The 24792-nt window shown below is 41.7% G+C and overlaps 1 protein-coding gene across 7 annotated transcripts in view; it reads right to left on the bottom strand.

Moving 5' to 3' along the window:
• Positions 1-24792, bottom strand: part of NCKAP5 (NCK associated protein 5) — a 1067666-nt gene that overhangs the window by 942934 nt on the left and 99940 nt on the right. For 5 of the 7 annotated variants that reach the window (XM_070071010.2, XM_089329316.1, XM_008258498.5 and 2 more), the window contains exon 1: positions 20991-21671. The exons of 1 other annotated variant lie outside the window; for it this stretch is intronic. The gene's annotated coding sequence lies outside the window, so the exon portion shown is untranslated. Of the gene's footprint in view, positions 1-20990; positions 21674-24792 lie in introns of those variants that run through there. One more of the 7 variants, XM_051849629.3, reaches the window with a different exon arrangement.

Below are 24792 nucleotides of genomic sequence, written 5' to 3'. Positions count from 1 at the left end.
TTCCTTTTGCTGTTGGTTCACCCCCAATGGCTGCTGCAGCCGGCGCACCGCGCTGATCCAAAGCCAGAAGCCAGGTGCTTCTACTGGTCTCCCATGCAGGTACAGGGCCCAAGCACTTGGGCCATCCTCCACTGCACTCCCGGGCCACAGCAGAAAGCTGGACTGGAAGAGGAGCAACTGGGACAGAATCCTCCGCCCTGTCCGGGACTAGAACCCGGGGTGCTGGCACCGCAGGCGGAGGATTATCCTATTGAGCCGCGGCACTGGCCCTCTTCCGCATTCTTTTACTGAATATATGGGCTGTTTAGTATAGACAAAGAATTATTTATTTTACTTTTTCCCCACTGATGGACACTTAGACAGTAAATAACTTACCACTATTACAAATGAGGCTGCAATGTGCATTCTTGTGCATACTTCATACAACTGAATGAACTGTTTTCTAGGATAAAAAGCTAAAGGTACCCTCTCATTTTGAATACATTTAAATTTTGATTAATGTAAATCACTGTCACTTTCCTGTACTGTCCAAATGATTGCTTGTATTTTTCGTTCAGAAAGGCACACAGGATGCCTACAACTTCCCAAAAATGTAACTATCAGCTTTCAGAGTCAAATTGCATCTCACTTAGTATATCTCCTGCCTAAGAATAATTCACTTTCAACTCACTCTGATGAATGTCATTAACTCAGAGCTTCTGCACCTACACTCCTCTGTGCTCTGCTAGTCAACACCTCACCTTCAAGGCACAGGGTTTGAAAGTCTGAGTAAAGGTATGCTAGAATGTAGAAGTCCTTTGGATCCCTGTGAAACAAAGGTTTATGAAAATTCCCAATCAGGCCTTGGGAAGGACACGCAGAAGGAAATAGAAAAGGATTGAACTAAATATTGGAAGCAGTGTGGAGAAGTTGAGGCTAAAGCTGGGTTTTTTTCTTCTTTTAATTTCCTTCTTTATCTGATTTAGAATAGTAAACGTTTGACTTAGGTTATTCTTAGCAAAATCTCTAGTGAAGTTGCTGCGGCAGAAGATGCAAAAATTGCTAAATCAGGTTGTGAGACTTGCAAAGGTACACCCCCCAGTAGAAGCTGACCCACACTTGGTCCTCAACTTTGCTCTTCCCAGGGTCAGCACAGATTTAGTCAGCAGGAGGTCAAGGCTGAGAGTAAAAAATGTAACACAGATTTAACTGAATGACAGGCGGGCTTTCTAAAAACATAATGTTGTTTCTACTAAGTAACAATTGGTTCAGAGTTTATGAGTTGCCTGTGAGCTCTGCCACCACACAAGGGCAGGCTCCAAGTCCAATCCACTTTGTGGCTAGTACACCAAGAACCCACTACTAGAGACAATTTTAAGAATCTACAACCTTACAATACTTCCATAAACACTCAGTACCTGGCCCAAGAAATGAAACATTTTAGAAGTCTCTTGTAAGAATTTTGCATCCTCCCAATAAAACATCATGGAGAAAGAATTCAATAGTCCAAACACTTAACTTTTTGAAAAGATTTACAATAGCTTAAGCATGGTCCAAATGAAATTGGATAAAACAGCACAAAAACCACTTATCACAAGATACTACCGATTTCAACAGAAAAGATTCACATCACTTGTTAAAATTATCTGTAATTATTCTGACTTGATGGAGTGTTTTGTAAGCTTGGTTAGGGGAAGTTGGAAATCTGAGGATGGAAAGAGTAACAGTGTGGTTTTGTCTGATTGAGATGCCAGAAACAGAAGCTCTGAAACATACATATTCATATGCACATAGGCATACCCCTATACGTGTGGGCTTGCATACATGCACACACAGACTCAGAACACAGCTTAATTGTAACAGCTGATTTCAGACCTTAGATACAGTCAAATACACTCAAGTGAAAGCAAAGAGCAAAAAAAGTACCCCCACAGAGAAGTATCTGAATAAAAAGAGTTGCAGAAAGGATAAGGTAGGCAAGCAAGCAAGGGAGGGAGAGAGAGTGAGCGAGCGAGTGAGAGAGCACGAGAGGTGCTGTCAGGGGACTCATCATTGCCCAGGAGATTGTATGTTTTCAAAACAGCAGACAGAGCTCAAACGTAATGTTTAGAAGAGTACAATTTATCCGATTTCCCATGACTGCCTCTGTGGATCCTCCTTAGAGAATTCCCCAGCACTGTATGATAAACCTGCTGCCCTGCTCAGTTATGCTCTATTCACCAAATGCAGGCTGTGGAACAGAATTTCAGGGGCTATCACGGGGTAGTGTGCTTTGGCGTCATGGTGTGGCTGCTGTCCTGAATGTGGCACATTCAATGGGGCTTTGGGAGGGAAAGGGCAGTCCCCACATTGTGGTGCTCCCTACCACACTGTGCCCAAAATGTACTGTTCATGGCACCAGCAGGTTAAAAAATAACACCTCAGTGCAAATGCACTTCTGGAAGATTAAATACTCTGAAAGACACAAAGAATTCTCCTTTTAAGTGAACAGTCCCAAGTTTCCAATTCTGCAAACACTTTACCATAAGTGAAATAATTATTGCTCAATCTAAGTCTTTCTACGTGCCTTATGCATAGCATGATGTATAACAGGTTAAACTTGGCCGGTGCTGCAGCTCACTTGGCTAATCCTCCACCTGAGCCACCGGCACTCCGGGTTCTAGTCCCGGTTGGGGCGCTGAGTTCTAGTCCTGGTTGCTCCTCTTCCAGTCCAGCTCTCTGCTGTGACCCGGGAAGGCAGTGGAGGATGGCCCAAGTGCTTGGGTCCTGCACCCATATGAGAGACCAGGAGGAAGCACCTGGCTCCTTGGCTTTGGATCGGCACAACATGCCAGCTGTAGTGACCATTTGGGGGGTGAACCAATGGAAGGAAGACCTTTCTCTCTCTCTCTCTATTTCTCTCTCTTTCTCTCACTGTCTAACTCTGCCTGTCAAAAAAAAAAAATAGGTTAAACTCAAAAATTGCAGCTCCATACTGTATTAGTCCGGGATACTTCAATTTAGGAAAAAGAGCAATTCTCTGCTATACGCTTCAAAAGATAGAGGAGGGTAGAGAAAGAAACAGAGAATAAAACCGAGAAACAAGCACAATCTGCACAACATAAGAATCTTTCTTATCAGTCCAACTATCAATCATTAGTTTTCTGATCACTGTTCCTATATGCTGGTTGTACAAGAATGAAAGCATGAAGAAAACATAAGACAGATCCCTTGCAGTAGAGGGCTGAATTGTTTCCAGGGAAAAAAGATTCATGTGCATTAAGGTATTAGAGAATAGTATATTGCTCTTCTGTTTATTTATTTATTTCTAACCTCATTCTCCCAAACTTTGTGATTACTTTAAAAAATGCATGCAAAAAAATGACAAAATAAGTACCCAAGGAACTAAAGCCAAAGGGAAGATATAAGTGAGAAAATAATAAAGCAAAGGTTAAGATTATTTTAAGAAATATGCAATATGTTGTCAGGGTAGAGGTGAGCTATAAATACAGCTTAAAATTTTGAGAGCCTTAAGCACAGACAGTGAATCACACAGGACATTATTTACAGAGTTGACTTGTATAAGCAAGACAGGGCATCTGTTGCCAAACTTGGCAGTCCCATGATATCACCTGGAAAGGTTTTCCAAAATTCAGAAACAAGAAGGATTCCTGGCATAGGCAGAGAGGAAGGGAATGAGGGGAATCTTCATTTTACAAAAAAACTTCCCTGTCATGATTATGCAGTTACTGGCAACTCTCAGACTGGGAATCAGACCTGCAGTGATTAAAAAATGGGGGTGGGTTGGAAGGGATCCCCAAAACTCAAACTTCAGGACTAATGGAGGACGTGGAACTGAATTTGGGTCTCTACTTTTAGATGGAGTTTAGGCAGGTGACAGCAGAGGATATTCAATGGGAGGAAAGGGCATGAGCCAATCACAGAAGCAGGAAAGAGCTTACTGCCTGGGAGGAGACAGCACTGCCCTTCCTGGAGCAGAAGTGAAGGCATTTAGGACGCTATTTAATTGACTGCATAATCCCTTCAATTTTAATCAACTCACAAAGGAATTAGAGAGACTATATACATACACAATTTGTAAGTAATCAAAACAGAAATAGAGATAAGTGAAAGTATATGCATTTTCACGGAAAATGGAACTAAAAGTTTATTTTTGCTGTAAAAATTGAAATCTGGGTATATTTTTTTTCATAATACATCTTGCCACCCATTTTTAATGGATTATCTTATTAGTTGCTTACTGCAGTATAACACATCAGTTTAGTGAAAAAATAATACACAGTCCCCATGAATCAAGAATTTGAGTACAGCTCAGCTGGGACTTCTGCTCTGCTCTCAGCAACTGAAATCAGGTGTCAGTGGACCCAAGGTCTCACTGGGACACTGTGTCCCCTTCTCAGCACCTGCGATTACTTGCAGAATTCACTTCCTTGTGGCAGGAGAACTCACGGCGGCTTCAGTGCCAGCAAGAGGATTTCTGACATCCAGGCATTCTTTTAAGGGTTTTTTCCAATTAGGGCAGGTTCAATCTCCTTTTATTACTCCTTAAGTCAACTGATCAATGACCTTAATTACAACTGAAAATGTCCCTCCACCCTTGCCACATAACGCAACCTAATCACAAGAGTTATAGATGTCATATTGTCACGTCTTGTCCACATTCAAATGAAGAGAAATATACAGCAGGTGTACATACAAAAGAACCTGGATATTGGAGTTCATCATGATGTTCTCCTTACCACAAAGAACAAAGATGAAAGAGTAAGAAGTTGTAAATCTGAAGGATACATAAGCCAACAGAACACTAACAATCAAACATGCAAATTTGGCTCTGAGCTTCCTGGAAGTTTCAGTGAAAAGAAGTAAAGATCAGAGGTTTCTTAGAATAGTCAGATCTTCAAATCTATGGATTCTACTCCCATGGATACAACCAACTATGGGCTAAAAATATTTGAAAAATAACACTGCATCTGTACTGAACAAGTGCAGCTTTTTTCCTTGTCATTATTCCCTAAACAACACTACAGTATACCTATTTATACAGTATTTAAATTCTATTAGAGATTATAATTAACTAATCCAGACATGGTTTAATATACATGGGTGTATATATGTTGGTTATATAAAAATATTACATCATTTTACATAAAAGACTTAGACACTCATGAATTTTGATATCTTAGGGATGAGGTGGTTCTTGGAACTAATCCCCCATGAACACTGAAGGAAGACTAATAAGTTCTTAGTACTGACTTTTATAAGATAATTTTCATGTCTTTACATAGGAACCATGAATAATATGTCATCAAATAATGTGAGAGACTTAGGATAGAGTCATACGGAATTTGATCCAAAGTAACTCTTTTCCAAATATGGGATATGTTGGCCCCATGGATATGACAGATAATTAGTTCAATGGGGTGCTTGACTGATATCAGGTAGCATGGGCTAGGAGATTGGGATACCTATTACAGGAATTCACTGGAAAGAAGCAGCATGAGCTGTTTCAGAGGAGGTAAAAATAATGAAGTACAAAGGTTAATTTAAATCAGGAATCAGAGCAACCAAATCGTGGAGGAGATAGGAGCAAAACTAGAAGCACTGCAGACCTGCCAAGGGGTCTTGTAGAAACACTGCCTTGCTTTTATGGTCCTAGTGAATGTGGCTTGTCAGTTCCCTGTGGATCTACTTCTCCCCAGAGCATCTCACAGGAAACACTCGATCTCTTTCAGAGCTGACCACTGTCTCTGCTTTGCTTTACAGTTCTCATGGTTAGTTCTAAGCATGCAGGAGAAGGAACTGTGTCAACCTATGTTCAATTCGTACTTTACATGAACATGTTATTGCACGCAAACTGTTCTTTCTTCCACCTACCAACATATTATTTCTTTTTATGACCCCACTCAATTCCACCACTTCCTGCTCAGGACCATAGAGCTGTCTCCCTTCTCTGCATGGCCTCTGTCCCTATTCACAGTGACAGCATTGTCTGTACAATTACTCCTGTTTACTTAAGTCTTTATCCCAACAATCTGACCATCTGGTCCACCAAATCGACCTTTCTACCTCTTTCATCTTGTAGTCTCCATGGAGCTTTCTATGTTAGATACACAAGAACTGTATACAGAAAAAAACCTTGGAACACTCTAGTTCACTTCCTTCTCGCTGAAGACCATTCTATCCCCATCTGGTGACCTTCAGGGACAAGAACCTACATCATAAGGTCCCATGTTCTCTCTGTGAATTTCTGAATGAAGTTCTGCCTAACATTAGGCTATTCCTACATCTTTCACTTACAACATTTTGTAGCAGCAGTGTTCTCTTGAGTAAATTAAAATACTACCTTTATTTGCACAATCAACTTGGAAGGCTGTTTTGCAGTGTCTCCTAGATACTTTGCAATGTTGCAGTTATACATGCATGCATGCATACATACATACATAGACAATATTCAACAGGCATTTGTATATTCATTGATTAAAACATGACAGACAAATGTTATTATAAGAATATACTATGGTGGCTGGCGCCGCGGTTCACTAGGCTAATCCTCCACCTTGCGGCGCCGGCACACCGGGTTCTAGTCCCGGTCGGGGCGCCAGATTCTGTCCCAGTTGCCCCTCTTCCAGGCCAGCTCTCTGCTGTGGCCAGGGAGTGCAGTGAAGGATGGCCCAAGTGCTTGGGCCCTGCACCCCATGGGAGACCAGGAGAAGTACCTAGATCCTGCCATCGGATCAGCGCAGTGCGCCGGCCGTGGCGGCCATTGGAGGGTGAACCAACGGCAAAGGAGGACCTTTTCTCTCTGTCTCTCTCTCTCACTGTCCACTCTGCCTATCAAAAAATTAAAAAAAATATATATTATGGTACAGTAACACAATGGAATATTATACAACAATGAGCTTGCAAATCTCTAATTAAATCTGTGGATGAGTCACACAACTTAATTTGAATGAAGGAAGTTAGATACAAAATTATGCATTCTATGTGATTCTGCTTGCATGAAGTACATAAACGGTACAATTAATCTTTGTTACTAAAAGTCATCATTGTGATTACCTTAGAAGTAGGAATGAAAGGGAACTCTAGGAGGGATTATGGGTTACTGCTGATATTTACTGGTTTCAGAGATGGTGATATGAGTCTATTCAGTTTGAAGAAATTGATCAAGTTGTACAATTAGGTACACTTACCAATATTTATTATACTACAAAAAATTTTTAATATATTTCCTCCCCTAAATACCCTAATAAATCTACTCTTTAGCCAATGTCATTTAACAGAGGTTCTAGAACGGCTTTCTCAAATGATATGAGCTCAAGATTCTAGTCACCAACTCTAAAACCTTTTAGCTTGGCCAGCGCCACGGCTCAGTAGGCTAATCCTCCACCTTGCGGCGCTGGCACACCGGGTTCTAGTCCCGGTCAGGGCGCCGGATTCTGTCCCAGTTGCCCCTCTTCCAGGTCAGCTCTCTGCTGTGGCCAGGGAGTGCAGTGGAGGATGGCCCAAGTGCTTGGGCCCTGCACCCCATGGGAGACCAGGAGAAGTACCTGGCTCCTGCCATCAGATCTGCGCGGTGCGCCGGCCGCAGCACGCTGGCCGCGGCGGCCATTGGAGGGTGAACCAACGGCAAAGGAAGACCTTTCTCTCTGTCTCTCTCTCTCACTGTCCACTCTGCCTGTCAAAAAAATAAATAAATAAAAATAAAAATAAAAATAAATAAATAAATAAATAAAACCTTTTAGCTTGCCAAAACTCTGATCATTCATTTAGAAAATAATCCTATTGATCTGTTTATAATGCTTTTAAAATGTCCTATGTGGGATTATCTCCTTTCCCCTAAAATATTATGAGCCTCATAAAGATATTCTATTCTGATTCTCCAGTAGCACATGCATTATGTATAAATTGTCCACTAGGAAAATGTTCATCTTCCCTCCTCTTTCTCAGCAGGTACAGATGAAACAGGAGATTGGACGGGGGGGAGGGGGGGAATGGCATTGTGGTGCAGTGGACTAAGCTATTGCTTCAGCACTGGTATCACACATAAAAGTAACTGATCAAGTCCTGGCTACTCTGCTTTTGATTCAGTATCCTGTTAACATGCCTGGGAAGGCACTGGAAACTGGCTAATGTACTTGGGTCCCTGCCACTCATGTGGTAAACCAAAATGAAGTTCTTAGTTCCTGACTTCAGCCTAGTCCTTCATCAGGCCTGGCTGTTGCAGCTATTTGTATAGTAAACCAGTAGGTGGAAAATTTCTTTCTCTCTCCCTACTCACTCCCTCCCACCCACCTCCCTGTGTCTTCCACTCTCTCTGTCACTCTGCATTTCATATAAACAAATATTTTTAAAAACAAGAGAGATGCAATAAAATTCACATAGGGCCCATTTTTTTCAAAGGTTTAGTAATAATGCAAACAGTGAAATAGAATTATAGTTTGCTTAGTTTACTCTCTAGTTTACAAAGGACTGTACTTTGCCTTGATGTAGGAGCCCTTTTCAGATGTTTTGATGGTGGTGGTGGGGTGGTAGAGATTACTATAAGACTCCTCCAAAAGACTAGATTCAGTATTTCTTACTTCTGTTCCTCTTGTCTTCATCACCATATAAACTGATCAAATGTCTGAAGCCCTTCCTTACAATTAACTCGAAAAATGAGAAAGAAGCCTTCTTTATCAATGCAAAGTTAGTGGTACATCATTCCTGAAGGGCTCAATGGGAGGTGAGGTAAACAAATGAGTGACAGAACACAAACCACATCCCTAATGGAGAAGAAAGAATCCTGGGTTCTAAATAATGGAATGAAAGTAATGTTTTTGATGTTGTTAAGTCTTCTGCTTATAGTTTCTCTTTCCAGAACAAATATTACCAGGGAAATCTGCAGATATTTCTATTAGGATGCCGGTTTTTTTCTCTGTCCCCACACTTACTTGGACACTCGGTGACTGGCATCCTTGGTTGCTATGCAAGCTTTGCTAAATTTTCTTCCCCACTTGGTACAGTTCTTGCCAGAGGACATTCATGGGTATCAAGCACTTCCACAGACAACCAGCAGAGAGAGAATCAGGCTTCTAGGCCACACTCTTGTTCCTGCCACCCTGCTCTCTTTCTAGCTAACACTTTAATTTTTATATGCCCAGACTTCTCCCATGCCAGGTTTTCCATGTAAACATACATAATGACATAAAGACATAGGAAGGAGAGAGAGAGAATATGAAATCATGAATCTACAAAGATTCTTACTAAGTCCACTGAGGAACTTTCTCTAGAAAATTGGAGACACATGTCAGTTCTTTATAAAGCTCACACAAAACAGAAAAGGAAAATCTAAGAAAACTACTCATGCAGAAACTATTTAATCAAAGGGAAAAGACAATTATAACATCTGTTAATCTTCTGTAGGGGTTATAATTAGATTCTCTGGAGAAACACCCTTCCAGGGTGATCCTTTCACATCTGCTGTGAGGACACAGCATTGTGCAGTGACGAATTGCTTCGGCACTTTGGGAAAACAGAAGACTTCTGGGCATCACAGACCCTGCCAGGAATCCCAGGATGGCCATGCACATGGCCCAGCCCTGAGCCACTTCCCTGTTGATTAAGAATAAAAGGACCACAGCACCGGGAATGGCCTTTGGGACCATCTGATCTGACCCCTTCACACTGCAGATGGGGCCACGTAATCCCATATCCTATAGCTGGCTTGGGGCAGGATTTTAAAAGCAGGGTACCCCAATACTCTGTCCAGATGAAACTCCTCTCAAGCTGCCTGATCCTTTTTGGTCTTTTCTTCCTCCAACCTGTAAATTGGATATGCCCTATATTTAACAGGATTGGCACTGTAACAAGGACCAAGGCCTTTGAAAAACACAGAGAAGTGGAAGACTGAAATGGTTTCCTTTTCCTCTGACATCTGACCCATTAAGAAACACTAGTCATCATCTTCATCCCTTCTCCTCTACACTGGAAAGGGGAAGGAGAAAGAGGGGAGATAAATGTAGATAAAGAGGGAGGGAGATGAAAAGCAAAGGGGGTGAGAAAACAGGAAGAGATGAGATGCAAATCGGGTAAGGGGGAACAACAAGGAGAAAGCTGAGAAAAACAGTGGTGAAAAAGAGATGGGGAAGAGGAAGAGGTAGCCAGGGAAGATGGCCCAGGGATGCAGAAAAGGGGGATCAAATTACAACCCCATCAAAAGGGACTGGATACCCCTACACCCTTCCAACTCCATAACCTGGTTCCACTGCACTTTAAACAAGCAGTTCTATACAGACTGAAGACCATAGGATTTGGCAGTTTTGCCAAACAAAAAGCAGAGATGATAAAGCCAGGGGCATCACATAAACAGATGCAATGTGTTGAGCAATGAAAAATATGCCCATATGGTGAGAACATAACAAATGCATTCACAGTCCAGGAGGGTATGGGGGTGGGCAGTTTCCTTGGCAGTTGTTCGGGACTGCAAATGCTCATTTGTGTCAAAATACTGAGAAAACTGAGCTCTTGACATTAGACATTAGGGTTAAACAACAAATTATCAAGACTGGACACACAGCACTGTCATCAACTCTCTTATTTCCCTACAGTGATTACTTACAAGCACCTAAAATAGCCTCTATGGTAAAAATGGTCACCATCCATTATGGATCTCTTTTTGTGAAGGTACTCCAAGTACTTACCTCATTTAAGCCTTACAATGATCCTATAAGAAGCTAATACAATTTAAATATCCTATCCTCTTCAAAGTGTCACTGTATAATCTGAAGCAGATAAACCTCCAAGCATGCTGGTTTTCTAATCTATAAAATGGGATGAATAATCTCAGAGTGCTATTGAGAATTAGATGAGACAATGCATGCAGAAAGCATACTAGGGCCAGGTACAGTGCCAATACTTTGAGATGAGATCCCTGTTAGTATTCCTACATGTTACAGATGAGAAATCAAAGCTTCATGAGTTTACATAACTCACCCAAGGCTAACAGAAAATAAATCAGATACAGGAACCCAGGAACATTCATGATAAATGTCACACAGGTAACAGCTGCAATTTCACTATCTGCATCAACTGACTCCAAAGACCCTGGTTTTTCTAGTGTACCACGTAGACTTTAGGCAAAAGAGTATTTCACCATTTACAGGTCTCCAGAAATTCAGCCCAACCTGGGAAACATAATAGGGCTTAAAACTCAGCTGAGGATGACTTCCAATTCTCACTCCTCCAGTCTTCATCAAGAAAAGAAGTCCTTGTCTGTTCTTTAGTTCATCTATACTCATACATACCCAGAACCCACATTTGATTAATTCCATGAATGTTGAGCATTGTACTACTGTAAATAAAGAGGCACTCTCTCAATGAAAGTTAGGGAAAGAACAGTATGTTTTTGTACCCTAGGTCAACAGGCAATTGCTGTTGCAAGATTTGAATGTCATCAGTTGAGTTATAAAAGTGAATGTTTTCATAAGTATAAAAATGGAGAAAAGAAAGCACTAATTTAATTAATTAAATTAATTAAATGAAAAGCTTGCTTGTACTTGTCTACTCACCAAATATTTGTTGGGTGCTTACCATGTGCCAGCCATTATTCAAGGCGCTAAGGCTACAATACCAACAAAGAGGGTGGGCATTTGACACAGTAGTTAAGACACCACTTGGGATGTCTGAATCCCAAATCAGAATCCTTGAGTTCAAATTCTGGCTTTGCTCCCAATTCCAGCTTCCTGCTAATGCGCACCCTGGGAGGCAGCAAGTTGAGGGTTCAATTACTTGGGTCACTGCCACTTACATATAGAAGACCCAGATTGAGCCTGACCCAGCCCTGACTATTGTACCCATGTGGGAAATAAACCAGTAGATGAAAGATTTCTCTGTTTCTCTGTCTCTGTCTCTCTTGCTTTCTCCCCAATTTTTCTCTCCCTCCCTCCCTTCCTCCCTTCCTCTCTCACTTTTTTTTTTTTAAATAAATGCACATAAGTACCTAAATTGTTTTTAAACACAATATGAAACAAAACAGATACAGGCTCTGTCTTCATGGAACATATAGCCTTGCTGGGGAGATGTTTCTGACAAAAGAGTTGAGCAAATTAATTATACTATTGTTAAGTGCTATGAAAAGAAAGTATATGGTGCTACCAAAATACATTAGGATACTTCAAAAAGTTCCTAAAAATGGAATTAAAAGTTAACTTAATTTTGAAAATCATATATAGTTTTCCCCTCACGCATTTTTCATGAACATTTTTGAAAACTCCTAATATAACAAGTAAGGAAAGCTTTCCTAAAGAAATTGTGACCCCTCCCCCACAAGGAGAATGTATCAGGGAGAAGAGGGAACAGAGAAACTGGTGAATAAGAGGAGCTGAAACAGGCAGGGGAATCACAAGAGAACAGTTTTCAAGAGACAAACTCCTTACAAATGCCCCTTCCCTGGAAAGTGAGTATGAAGTGTGCTATAAGTTCTCAGGGTCTGTATTCTCTTTCCCTGGTCCAAACTAAGGACACATAGTGAGAAGATTCTGGACAAGCTTCAGGGAATAGAAACCCCATTTTGGTTGAGAGTGGAACCCACTCAAATGTAGGAGGCAAGTTCAAATGGTGCTATGATATGACAATCATGATTTCTCTCCTCCACATTCAACAGCCAACGCTCTGTTCCCCCAAAGACTCTGAGACCGCGCTCCAACTCCAAAAGGAATGCCCTGTTTAGATTTTATGAGTGAGCATTCAAAGCCCTGGTTTTGTTGTTGGGTTACTAATGATCTATGTGAATTCCTCAATTTCCTCCAAAGAAGAAATAGAAAATGAAAAAGTAAAATGTCTAACTTCTCCACAGAGAAAAAAATACAATGCATGTTAAAAATGGTTTGGACGGTTTTGCTGCTCTTAATCAGGAATCCTAAAAATAACGGCATCTTTGACAGAGTGGCTTTGACTGTTGGCAATGAATCTGTGTATGAAGTTTTACTCAGTTTAACAAGGCCCCCTACTGGCAATCTCAAAAACACTGACCGACTTCAAGGGTAAAGTTTTTGGCATTATCTTAAGGGAACTCTTGACAACTCCCAGTAACAAAGTTCTGTGTCTCCCATCTTGATTACATAAATCTGGGCTGAACATTCAGCGAGAAGAAAATGAGAAATGGAAGGAATAACTGCCAGCCTGAGTGGGCCATGCATCTGCTATTCAGAAAGAAACAGGGCATGAAGGATCACTTGCTTTCCTTTGATAACAATACTCCAGATGTCAAAGGTACTCAAAAAGAAGAGGTATTTCTTACATTAAGATGCATTGAATATTCATAGGACAATAAAAATAAATTATGAATGTTATTTACCTACTACCAAAACCAGATCATTTCTGTTGAGCCAAATATGAGTAACTGACTATAATTAAAATAAAAGAAACATTGAATGCAGGTATTTCAGGTCACTTCTGATAAGGCAGAGTAATAATTAACTTCTCATCCTTGACAACTGGCAAAAGAAAACAGTGCATGGTGACTTAAGGATTTAATTACTCATGTAAAGAAGAGAAATATTTGTCAAAGGCTGTAGGAGTAAAGGAGAAAATTTAGTTATGGAGTCTTTTAGAAAACTAAGTAAATTTAAAAATTTATTTTAATTTATTTCTTTTATTTCAGAGACAGCATACACTCCAATCCACTGGTTTCACTCTCCAAATACCTGTAGTGGTCAGAACCAGGCCAGGTCAAAGCTGAGAGCCCAAAACTTAATTCAGGTCTCCCATGTGAGTGGCAGGACCCTAGTTACTTTACCCAGCACCACTACCTCCCAGGGTCTGCATTAGCAGGTAGCTGTTGTTATGAGCTATGGCCAGGCATCAAACCATCAAACCCAGGCTCTCCAATATAAAAAGTAGTGTGCTAACCTCTAGGTTACATGCCTGCCCTTTAAAAAATATATTTATCTGAGAGAGAGAGACAGACACAGTCACACACACACACATACATATATACAGAGAGAGAGAGTGAGAGAGAGAGAAACTCTGCTCCGCTGGTTTACTCCCCAAATGTCCACAATGACCAAGATTAGGCCAAGGCCAAAATCAGCAACCAGGAACACAGTCCAGATCTCCCATATGAGTGGCAGGAACCCAATTACTTGAACCACCATCACAGCCTGCCACAGTCTGCATTAGCAGGATGCTGGAATCAGGAGCCACAGCCAGAAAGTGAACCCAGTGCTTGGTTGTGGGACACAAGCATCTTAATCATTAGGCTAAATGCCTGATCCTAAATTTATTTTAAGTGAAGCAATCAATAATTTAAGAGAAAATATTTCTAATAGAAAAAAGATGTGATTATAATAAATAATTTGGGCCGGCGCCGCGGCTCACTAGGCTAATCCTCCGCCTAGCGGCGCCGGCACACCGGGTTCTAGTCCCGGTCGGGGCGCCGGATTCTGTCCCGGTTGCCCCTCTTCCAGGCCAGCCCTCTGCTGTGGCCAGGGAGTGCAGTGGAGGATGGCCCAGGTGCTTGGGCCCTGCACCCCATGGGAGACCAGGAAAAGCACCTGGCTCCTGGCTCCTGCCATCGGATCAGCGCGGTGCGCTGGCCACAGTGCGCCGGCCGCGGCGGCCACTGGAGGGTGAACCAACAGCAAAGGAAGACCTTTCTCTCTGTCTCTCTCTCTCACTGTCCACTCTGCCTGTCAAAAAAAAAAATAAATAAATAAATAAATAATTTGACTCAACATCAATATAATTGACCCTCTGTACCCATGGGATTCTCAACTACGAATTCAAACAGTCACGTGTAGAAAATATTCCGAATTTTCTTATCATTACTCCTTAAATAATACAGTATAACAACAATTTACATAATTTCACAACATTGTATTAAGTATTATAAGTAATCTAGAGATGTAACATACTCCGGAGGAAGTACATGAGTTTTATGCAAAGACTTTATTATTTTATATTAGAGACTTGAGCATTAAGGATTTTGGTATCTGTGAGAGGTTCCGGAACCAATTCTCAGTGGATACCAAGGGGTGATGACATTTACAATCATAGCACTAAATAACCAATCAAAATTGTGATATACTTATATTGAGACACAAAGAAGGTTTGGGAGGTCTAAGAAATAATAGGAAATAATTTGCTACAATAATAGGAAATAATTTGCTATTGTACATATAAAAACATTATTTAGAAATGCTACATAAAAAGAAGCTGAAAACATAAAAATGGGGTCTGAGGAAAAGGTGGAGAGGTATAGTTCAGGGGACTGCAACGTAGACAGACACACAAGTTCATATATATGAACATGTTAGCACTATCATCTAGTATTAATGTTCATCTATATGGATAAATGCTTTGGTGCCCTTTGATTGTCAAAATTATGAGTATGTATAATTTTGATTTTAAAGTTTTTAACATCAGTTACCACTGACACTGGACACCTTTTTGGGACATTGCTTTTGGGCTGGCCTGGAACAATTCTGTGTTCCAGATTCAAGTTGACAAATGAAGCAAGTACCCTTTGTGCGGTGGTTTGTCAGACAAGCATCTCAACAGTAACACTTGTTCCCATATTTCAGAACTAAGAGCGCTTCTTTCAACACCATAATATTTATCTCCCATGTTATCCAAGCTTGTACTCCAAAATGGGTTTGGGACTTTCCTCTTGAACTTGGTCCATTGGGTTCCTATAGTGCATCCAAATTCTACTCAAAGGAATCACTAATCCAGTAAGGTTTATTTCTAAGAGGAGAGATCTGGTTTCTTGCCCTGAAATACCAAGATTAATTTATGTAACTACTGGGAAGTACCTTGTTTAACTGAGGCTTCCAAACGGACATGATACACTTCATTACACAAGTATGTATTGGAGCATTGCAAATGTTGTGGGTAATGTTCTATGTATTCAGGAGATTTATTATTTCATCTATAAAGGAAGCACAATTGGGAGTCCAAAATTCCAAAGGCATAAACTTTGTAGAATTAGAGAACTGGAGAAAAATAAAGTTTAAAGGTAGTTCATGCTTAACTGGTTCAATGACTCGCCACAGTGTTCAGTCTAAACCCTCCTGGCACTTCAAATCTGCTTTCACAAAACACTGCCATGTCTTTTGGTAAACTTTTCTAGGGACTAATCAAATGGCCAACTAGTATTTCTATTTTTTTCTTTTTACCTAATCTTTCAATTATACTCTTGACCAAGCTGAACTCAGCCAACCAACACCCACACCAAGAATGCAGATAATCTTGATGTTTAGCCATAAATATGGGCTCATCTGTAAGGAGATTTGAATTTGAGATTAAAAAACAAAACAAAAACACCAAAGGACTGAGCATGGGCTTTGCACACTGTAGAAGACTAGAGAACATGTGAATCACCAGTTCAGCTAACTGGGTGGCACTTAGAGGTGCTAATCTGATTTACTACTTATCTAGTAAAATCAGTCCAGGTCCACAAGACCAAAGCTCCATCCAGGGCAGGACTCATTAAAAAATTAGCCTTCCATATCTGACAGAAGCACAGTGGAAGGTAAAGAGTAATGCTGCAGGTTCAAATCCTGCCTCTGCCTCTTACTGTCCTAGTGATTTATGCATGATATTTAACCTTTCTGAACCTCAGTATCCTTGCATGGACAATGAATATGATGATCACAGTAATAATGCAGTAGTGATTACAGGGAGAAAATACTGTAAATTTGCTTTTATAGTGCTCATCAGCCACACACTCATGCATTTTTTTCATCATTTAATGGGAACTCACTCACTGTGTCAGCTGTTGAGCTATGATAAATTTGGTAGGCATCTCAATGACCCTACCTCAGATTCACTAGAACCTAGTAGCAAAGGCACACTGCTTAAGTATTCCAGTAGTGTGATCAATTCTTTATCTGAAACAAATAACAGTGAGGTAGGGGGTGATGCTGCAAGATGAAGTAGAGGGACGTGGAAGTAACTCAGAATGAAAGACCACAAACTTCTCTGATAAGTGTGAAGGGAAGACCCCACTGAGAGAGGAGCTGGAGTACAGCTGAAGGCTTCAGAGTAAAGGAAAGATCACAGCTGTCATCACAGGAAAGGAAGAGGGATAGGACAGGAAGTCCAGCAGGAATAAAAGAATGTGGTGAATAGTATTTTTCACCTCAATAAAAATCTTCCTGAAGACAATACCAGGTACAGTGGGTGTCAAGTTCTGGGGATCAGCCTGCAGGTCTGCACTCATCACACAGTTCCATGGGGCAAAGGGATGTCCACCTACATTGAGTGGAGCATGAAAAGCTGTGCATAGGAAGGGAAGTTCATACAAGAGCCTGGAGGGGGCTGGCACTGTGGCATAGTGGGTAAAGCCACTGCATGCGGTGCCAGCATCCCATATGGGCACTGGTTCTAGTCCTGGCTGCTCCACTTCCCATCCAGCTCTCTGCTATGGCCTGGGAAAGCAGTAGAAGATGGCCCAAGTCCCTGGGCCCCTGCACCTGTGTGGGAGATGCGGAAGAATCTCCTGGCTCCTGGCTTCGGATCAGTACAGCTCTGGCTGTTGCAGCTAGATGGGACTGAACCAGCAGATGGAAGACCTCTCTCTCTCTCTCTCTTTCTCTCTCTCTCTCTCTCTCTCTGCCTCTGCCTCTCTGTAAGTCTGCCTTTCAAACAAATAAATAAATCTTTAAGGAAAAAAAAGAGCCTGGAGGATAAGGTGGGTGTCTGCAGAGGTGCAACAGATAGATAAGGTGAACATATGTAGAAGAGCTGTAGGAGGATAAAATGGGTGCATTCAGAGGTGCTGAGGGTGTGTAAAGGTGGAGAGATACTAAAGAGCATACAGGGGTGAGTGCCTGTCCTTTGGTACAGAAGTTAAAATGCTGCTTAGGACATGTACATCCCATATTAGAGTACCTGGGTGGAGTCCCAGCTTTGCTCCTGATTCAGCTTCATGCTAATGCATACCCTGGGAGGCAGCAGTTGATGGCTCAAGTAGTTGAGTTCTTGCCACCCACTTTGGAGATCTGGCTTCTGGATCTGGCCTGACCCAGCCCCAGCCATTACAGGCATTTGGGCAATGAACCAAGGGATGGAAGTTTGTATGTCTGTCTCTCTTACTCTTGAACAAATTAAAAATTTAATTAATTAAAAGGACATGCTAGTCCAGCATATGCAGATAACAGAAAGCAGTTCCTTATAGCTAAGCCAGTGATTCCTACCACATTCTGATTCATTAAGTCTGGGATGGGAATAGGTAAACACTATAAACAATAGCTGGCGGTCATTAGTATTCAACATATGCCTAGCATCGTGCTACATATTTTAGTTGTATTTACATATTTAATTTTTCCTATCCAGCTATGAAGTGAGCCCTCTTCTCATCTTGCATTTTTAAAGGTGAGAAATTGAAATAGATAATGGATGTGAATTCACCAGTATCATAACTCCAGCAAGTGGTGGAATCAGGGGCTCAAGTTGGGCATCTGGTTCCAGAACCCAGGTCTCCTATCACTAAGCCATGCTGCTCCTCAGTAGAGGAGTCTCATGAGCTAGAGCCTATGGAATAGACATGAGGTCAGGTGGCAAAGTAAAGAGAAATAAGTGAGGGTAGACCGGTAGGGATCACGTTAAGAACAAACTTGTTTTCATGCTCAGAAGTCTAAAATTGAGGGACTTCAACAGCAGTGAAGAATTTAAAGCCACTCAACACAATCTGTGATCATTTTGCCAACCAAATGCAGAGGCCTGGATGTTTGATGCAGGAAGATGGAAATATAATTCAACAACTATCCTGTGCTAGGGGCTATGGATGAAAAAAGTGCTAAGACATGTCCTTGGGCAGGCATTTGCCATAGTCATTTGAGGAATGAACCAGCAGATGGAGTATCTCTCTCTCTCTCTCTCTCTCTCTCTCTCTCTATATATATATATATATATATATATATGGTGTTCTCACTTTCTCACTCTCACTCACTAACTCTACATTTCAAAGAAATAATTTTTTAAAAAAATAAGATACCATAGGGGTCCTAACAGGTAAATCATCACTTGTTCTGGGGAGTCCACAAGGCAGGAGTGTCAGGGCAAGGAAGACCTCAGGGAGAAGGGGAATGCCCGAGTCAGTGGGGCAAATATGGATTTTAAATCTGAGGTCCAGCCTGCAGCAAACTAATGCAGAGGGAGAGAACTCAACAAAAAAGGGAAGAGGGGATTCCATGGGTAAGAAGAGCCCTAAAAAGGAGGAAGAAAAGCAGGTTGCAGTTAATGAAGAGAAATTTGAGAGTAGAATGTAAAGCAGAAACACAGAGTAGCAGAGTTGCAGATCGCCTGAGGCATCCCAACCTGTATGGGGCAGTCTCTGTGCGTGCTGTTTCAACTGTCACAACAGCCTCCCTTGCCTGTAGGCCATCAACTGTAAAATAATCAGAGTTCTCTTTGGTTGGCTAGCAAAAACAATGAGTAATAGAGTAAAAGAGCCTAAGATAGAATAGGAACATTCTCTCTTTGCCAGACCACCTTCACCTGCACACCTGCATACCTGCACACCACCCATATGAACCATGAGTCTTACGTCTTTTTTCATCTTTGAGAACCTAGAAAGTAGAATGCATGCTGGAATGAGAGACTCAGTTTCCAGCTGTGGCTCTGCCATCCTGTTGCTGGGTGCCTGAGGCCAAATCACTTCTCTTGTGCCTCAGTTTCTCCTTCTATAAAAGGATAAACTTTGACTAATGGTTAGACAACTGTTTTTGCACCAAATCCCTTGTCTTAAGTAGGAATTTAAAGATTGCTGAGTTCTAATACATAAAACATATTCAAGCCTGTGTGAGGTGATGGAAAAAAAAATGGGAGCTGACAAGAGGCAGGAGGTTGCCCACCTTAAGACTCTGGAAAACAGTGGAACTTTTCAGGACCTTTCAGCATTGGCCTCTAAGGAAAAGGCACTGAGGGCTGTCACTGCACTCATGGGCTGGGTGCAGAGCAGCTAGATTCAGAAGCAAGCCAGGCTCCCGCAGTGAGTCATGGGGTTCGCGTGCTTGAGCTAACAGGCTAACAGTCACTTCTTGCCAATCCATACAGTGACTGTCAGGTCTAGAGGGCAGGAATCAGCGGTGATTTGCTACTGGCTGCAAAGGGCTGAACTACAGACACAGAGGAGCTCCAAGAACCACAGAAAGACAATTTCCCACGGCTCTTAAGCAGAACTTCAGGTGGCAACTGAGATCAGCTCACAGAGGGCCAGTGCAGGCGGTGTAAGAGGAAGCCCCCATCCAGACTGATGGAATGCAGAGCCTACTCTTCCTACTTCAACTCCAGAGATTATTCAGATATTTAGAGAGTTGTAAAGAACCCCGAGGAAAGTGAAAGAGAGGATGTGCATCTTGTGCGCTGACCTAGCTGAGTGTCAAAGTTTGACTTTTCCAGTAGTACATTAACTCAGGTTCTTAACTGGGAAGACAAGTCAGAACATCGAACATTTTTCCATAAATTCAGTACAAAAAAATTCTTAATAGAAGGTTTCTATAAATACAGTTTCCTATATATACAAATTCTATATATACAAACTAAAGAATGAGTTGGGGTGCGAGAGGGAGGTGTGTATGCAGAGGCTGTAGGCAAGAGGGGACAAGGCACTACAAACAACAAGCACATATAGAAAAGCCATCAGCCCCAAAAAGGACCAGAGAGAAAAACCAGGGCTCCCCCTTCAACACATCAGTGAATGTAAAAATAGACTAGTTTAGTTTTACCAAACTCCTAGGCCAACCTAATAGTTTTTGTTTGGTTAACTGATATTTATTTAAGAAAACAAACAACAATCCCGATTAGCAATTCAGTGCTGGCTCTCCTAGATTTCACCTAACCCCAAATCAACTTCAGTGCACTATAATTAATTACTTGGAACAAATGCATACTTGTTGTGGCAGCCTGGAGTGGCCACAGAAATACGTAAACAGCATCAGCTCACTTGAAAAGGAAAGCAAGATGTATAAATAAGGAAAAACTGCTACAAAAGTTTTGTTTAAAAAAAAGAAATAAAGCAGCAGTCTTACTTGTAGTGAGCTCCTCAGTCAACACATATCCCAGTCCTGGAGACAGAGCCGGGAACTGCAACAACTCGCTCCAGCTACAGATCTCCTCCGCGCGCTCCTGTTTTCTCTTTGAAGCGTTCAAAGTCCGCGCCGAGCAGACAGACTCGGTTTCCCTGCACAGCCGCAGCCACAGCCTGGTCCCGCGGCGGATCCCGGCGAGTTTGCGGAGCCTCGCTCCCGGGGCTGCGGCTCCGTGGTTGCTCCGAGCTTGTAAATACAAGCTCCGTGGACAAAGTCCCAAATGACATCACTGGCAGCTGCTTATTGTTGAGTCTTTATTAACTGACTGTCAAGAAGCAAGGAGGGGGTGGGGAGCAAGAGTATCTTTTCTGCAGCACAACCGGCGCTTGCAGGGGATTCCAGTTATACACGCGGAAAGAATCCCATTGATTCACATTTTCCAGAGCGTGGCTTCTTTCAGGTCCGACAAAGGCAGAGGCTCGCCCCCACCGATGTGCGCTGGGCCAACCGAAGACGTGGAGGGAAAGTTGGAAGGGCCCGCGCCGGCCACGCAAAGTTGTTTACTCACCTGTGTCCAGCCTTGGGAGTTAGACTATTCGTAAACAAACGAATCCTGGTTGTGTCTCACATTGCCTAGCCACTTTCCCCGGGATGTTCTCAGGTGTATCTGGCTGACGTGTTCTCTAGATGGATTGCTATGGGACGCGATCTGAAGTTTTGGTAGAAGGAAGGGCTCACTAAAATCCTGGGCAAACTTTTGTGATTGTGTTTGCAGATAGGTGCTTTTTTCTGCCCCTGACAGCAGTGCTGGAAGCTTTCCCTGGTTCTCAGCAATTTAATGACCTACCTGCACCGCCTCTACCACTCCAAAAATCAAAAATGAAATATTTATGAACTTCTGCCAAGTATCTCAAATAATCTCAAAGAGCAGTATAAACCCTACTCACTTCCAACTATTGAAATAAAAGTGGGTACACACCCCCCATTTTCTACTCTCCCATGGGATCTTTCTCTTGTCAGCTGGCTCTAATGTTTCTACAGTTATGTCCCCACCCACCCCGGCCCCCACCTAGAGAAATCTCACACATCCAACACCCACTGAGTCTCTGCCTGGAAGCCTGAACACTCCAGCCTGTTTTCCTTCCTTCCTCTGCCTGCTATAATGATGCTTACTATTTATATTTACTTGCTGCTTTTTATATACTGACTTGTATTTTTAGTTTGTTTTTTAGCCATCTGTGTTCTGTCTCTCCAACTCAGTTTGAAAGGTCTTTGAGGGCAGCCTTTGTGTATATGCTGTTTATTTGTTTACAGCCATAGTGAGTTCTAAACAAAAAATGGGAGGGAGCATGGGGTGCAGGCAGGAAAGTAAGCAGATCCCATGGTGTGGGGCATACATTTAGATTAAGCACTCTCCCTGCCGTTGGAACACAATCCCTCATGTCTCACAGTTTACCCTGGGTGCTGCTCACTGCATAGCTGAAAAATCATTTCCTCAAAGAGTAGCAATTGATTATTGATTTGATAGGGTCTCAAGATCCCCAGATAGGCCCCTTTCAGGTAGGAACCAGAGACAGTTGTACCTTGTATGTCACTAACAGATCTTCAGTGCACACAATGTTAATGGGAAGTAAATACAGAGCACCTAAAGATTTTCTGAGACTACATCAAAATATTTGTAGAAAATTGAATTAAAAGATAAGTTTATTTTGGTGCAAAATTTCAAAATCCAGGTATAGTTTTTCCATAATATGTATTTTCCATAAACTTTTTGAAGACCCTCAAATAAACCCTTAGACTCAGCAATTTCACTCTTCCAAAGTGATCTCACAAGTATGCATCCAAAAGAATACAGGATATAAACACAAGGCTTTTCTTCTCAGCATTATTGTATTCCAATACAGTGGAGACAATTTGAAAAAAAGATAAATTATGCATATTACCATACAATTAGAGCATAGAAAACTTAGAACTAGTAGAAAAAATGGGATAGGTGTGCAGACACAGCAGAAGTCGGTTGCTTAAGTAAATAAAGTAAATTTTGGTATACATGCAGAGTGTAGTATATGAGAATTCTACAAATTACTAATAGTGGTTAACCCTGGGAACTTAGATAGGAGGAATTTTTACTTTTTGCATACATTTGTGTGGTTTGATATTCTTTTCAATGATCATGATGGTAAATTTTTCAAATTCAGTCACAAGCAGAAACTTAGCTATTCTTTTACCAAATGTGTGACATATAATAGATGCTCACTGAAGACTTGTTGGTGGAATGAGTATTTGTGGAGTTCCTCTTAGGAGGCAGCAGCATGTGGAAATGGAACAAAGCAGAAGGAAAACCAGGCACCAGATTTTCACTCCTGATCCAAAGACAGAACCATTTCCTTGACGTCTGAAAACTGGTTTAAAAACCTTCAACTCCGTCCACCTTAAGAAATGATTAGAGTAAACTGTTCAGAACACAAAGTGCTGACCTTTCCTTATGCAATGGCTATTTGACAAACAGAATTTTAAGGTGAGACAAGTATGAGCTGCCTTGGTTCAGTTCACTGGTTGCTAACAAGCACAGGAGAGAGAAGTCAGTAAACTTGTAGGGGCACAGGTTTGACCAGCTCCTGGTCATGGTTAGTCCAACATTAAGGAAATCTCCCTGGGAGAGTCTAGGTGAGTCTAACCAACCCACAGTGAGTCTCCAGAGCTTTATTAAGGAGCAACCTGAGGCTCTTTCAGTGGCCTGGAGAGATGGTGCAAGACCCAGGTCTATTTAACCCTCCACTGCCTCCAAGGCCTCTGTAGTGGAAATTCAAGGCATATGCCATACATTAGACTTCGTGTTTTTCTTTAGGGAGAAAAAAATTGTCCAAGAAAAAGAATGACTGAAAATTTCCACCAAGGTAAGATAGATTTTGCAAAGTACTATTTCCATTCGTCTAGAGAAAGCATGCTTGTCTTGTTTTGGAGTGAGAAGGTATCTAATGTCTATAATAGTTTCAAGAAAAGGAAAGCACAGCCCATATTTCCTGCATATTTGTATTTTTTTATGACCCAGATAGTATAGGAATCTGAGGCCAAATTCTGTCTAAATGCACATTTGGAGCCTCTTGTGTGTGATGTGGAGCATATTTTCCCAAGTGAACGTTAAACACACACATTTAACTACCCTTCACCTTAGTAAAAAGACAAACAGGGGAAAAGTTAGTCCTCTACCATGTGATCAACCACATGATCATAAATGGAACAGCCAAAATTACCTCCACCTGCTGAGATGCCCAGTCCACCCTCTCCTTCATGCCTTCCAGTCCTTTCTCAGGCAACAATAACAATGGCACTTCTTGAGCATTTCTCCTTGTCACCTGGCTATAAGTGCTTCATCTAATTTACCCTTCAAATATCTCAGTAAGTCTGATACCATTGTCATCACGCCCCATTCACAGTGGAAGGAACTGAAGCTCACAGAGATACATGACTTAAGTAATCTGAAAATGATCACAGATGGTTCTACCACTTCAACTCAGGTCTGCCTGACCTTCCAGAGTTCTGGGGGAGCCTGAAAGTCCTCTGAGACTTATAAATACTGAAAAGAAACTTGGTAAACTCACACAAAGAATGTCAAATTGGAATTATCAGTCTCTCCATTGGAGTTCTGTTTCCTATATACAGAAATATGGCAGTGGATTTTGACCAGAGTTTCAGACTTCAACTTTCAACCTATGTGACTTCTGTTCCTTTACATATCCAGTCCCTCTGCTTAGCTCTTCCAGGAGAATTGATGTCATGGGTCTCAAAGATGGTGCAAAGA

This window comes from Oryctolagus cuniculus, chromosome 3 (genome assembly GCF_051225735.1).
Source record: "Oryctolagus cuniculus isolate XC-2025 breed Fujian yellow rabbit chromosome 3, ASM5122573v1, whole genome shotgun sequence".
Classification (NCBI taxonomy): Eukaryota; Metazoa; Chordata; class Mammalia; order Lagomorpha; family Leporidae; genus Oryctolagus; species Oryctolagus cuniculus.
The sequence above is the reverse complement of the archived record's forward strand: the minus strand, read 5'-3'. Positions and strand labels throughout refer to the sequence as shown.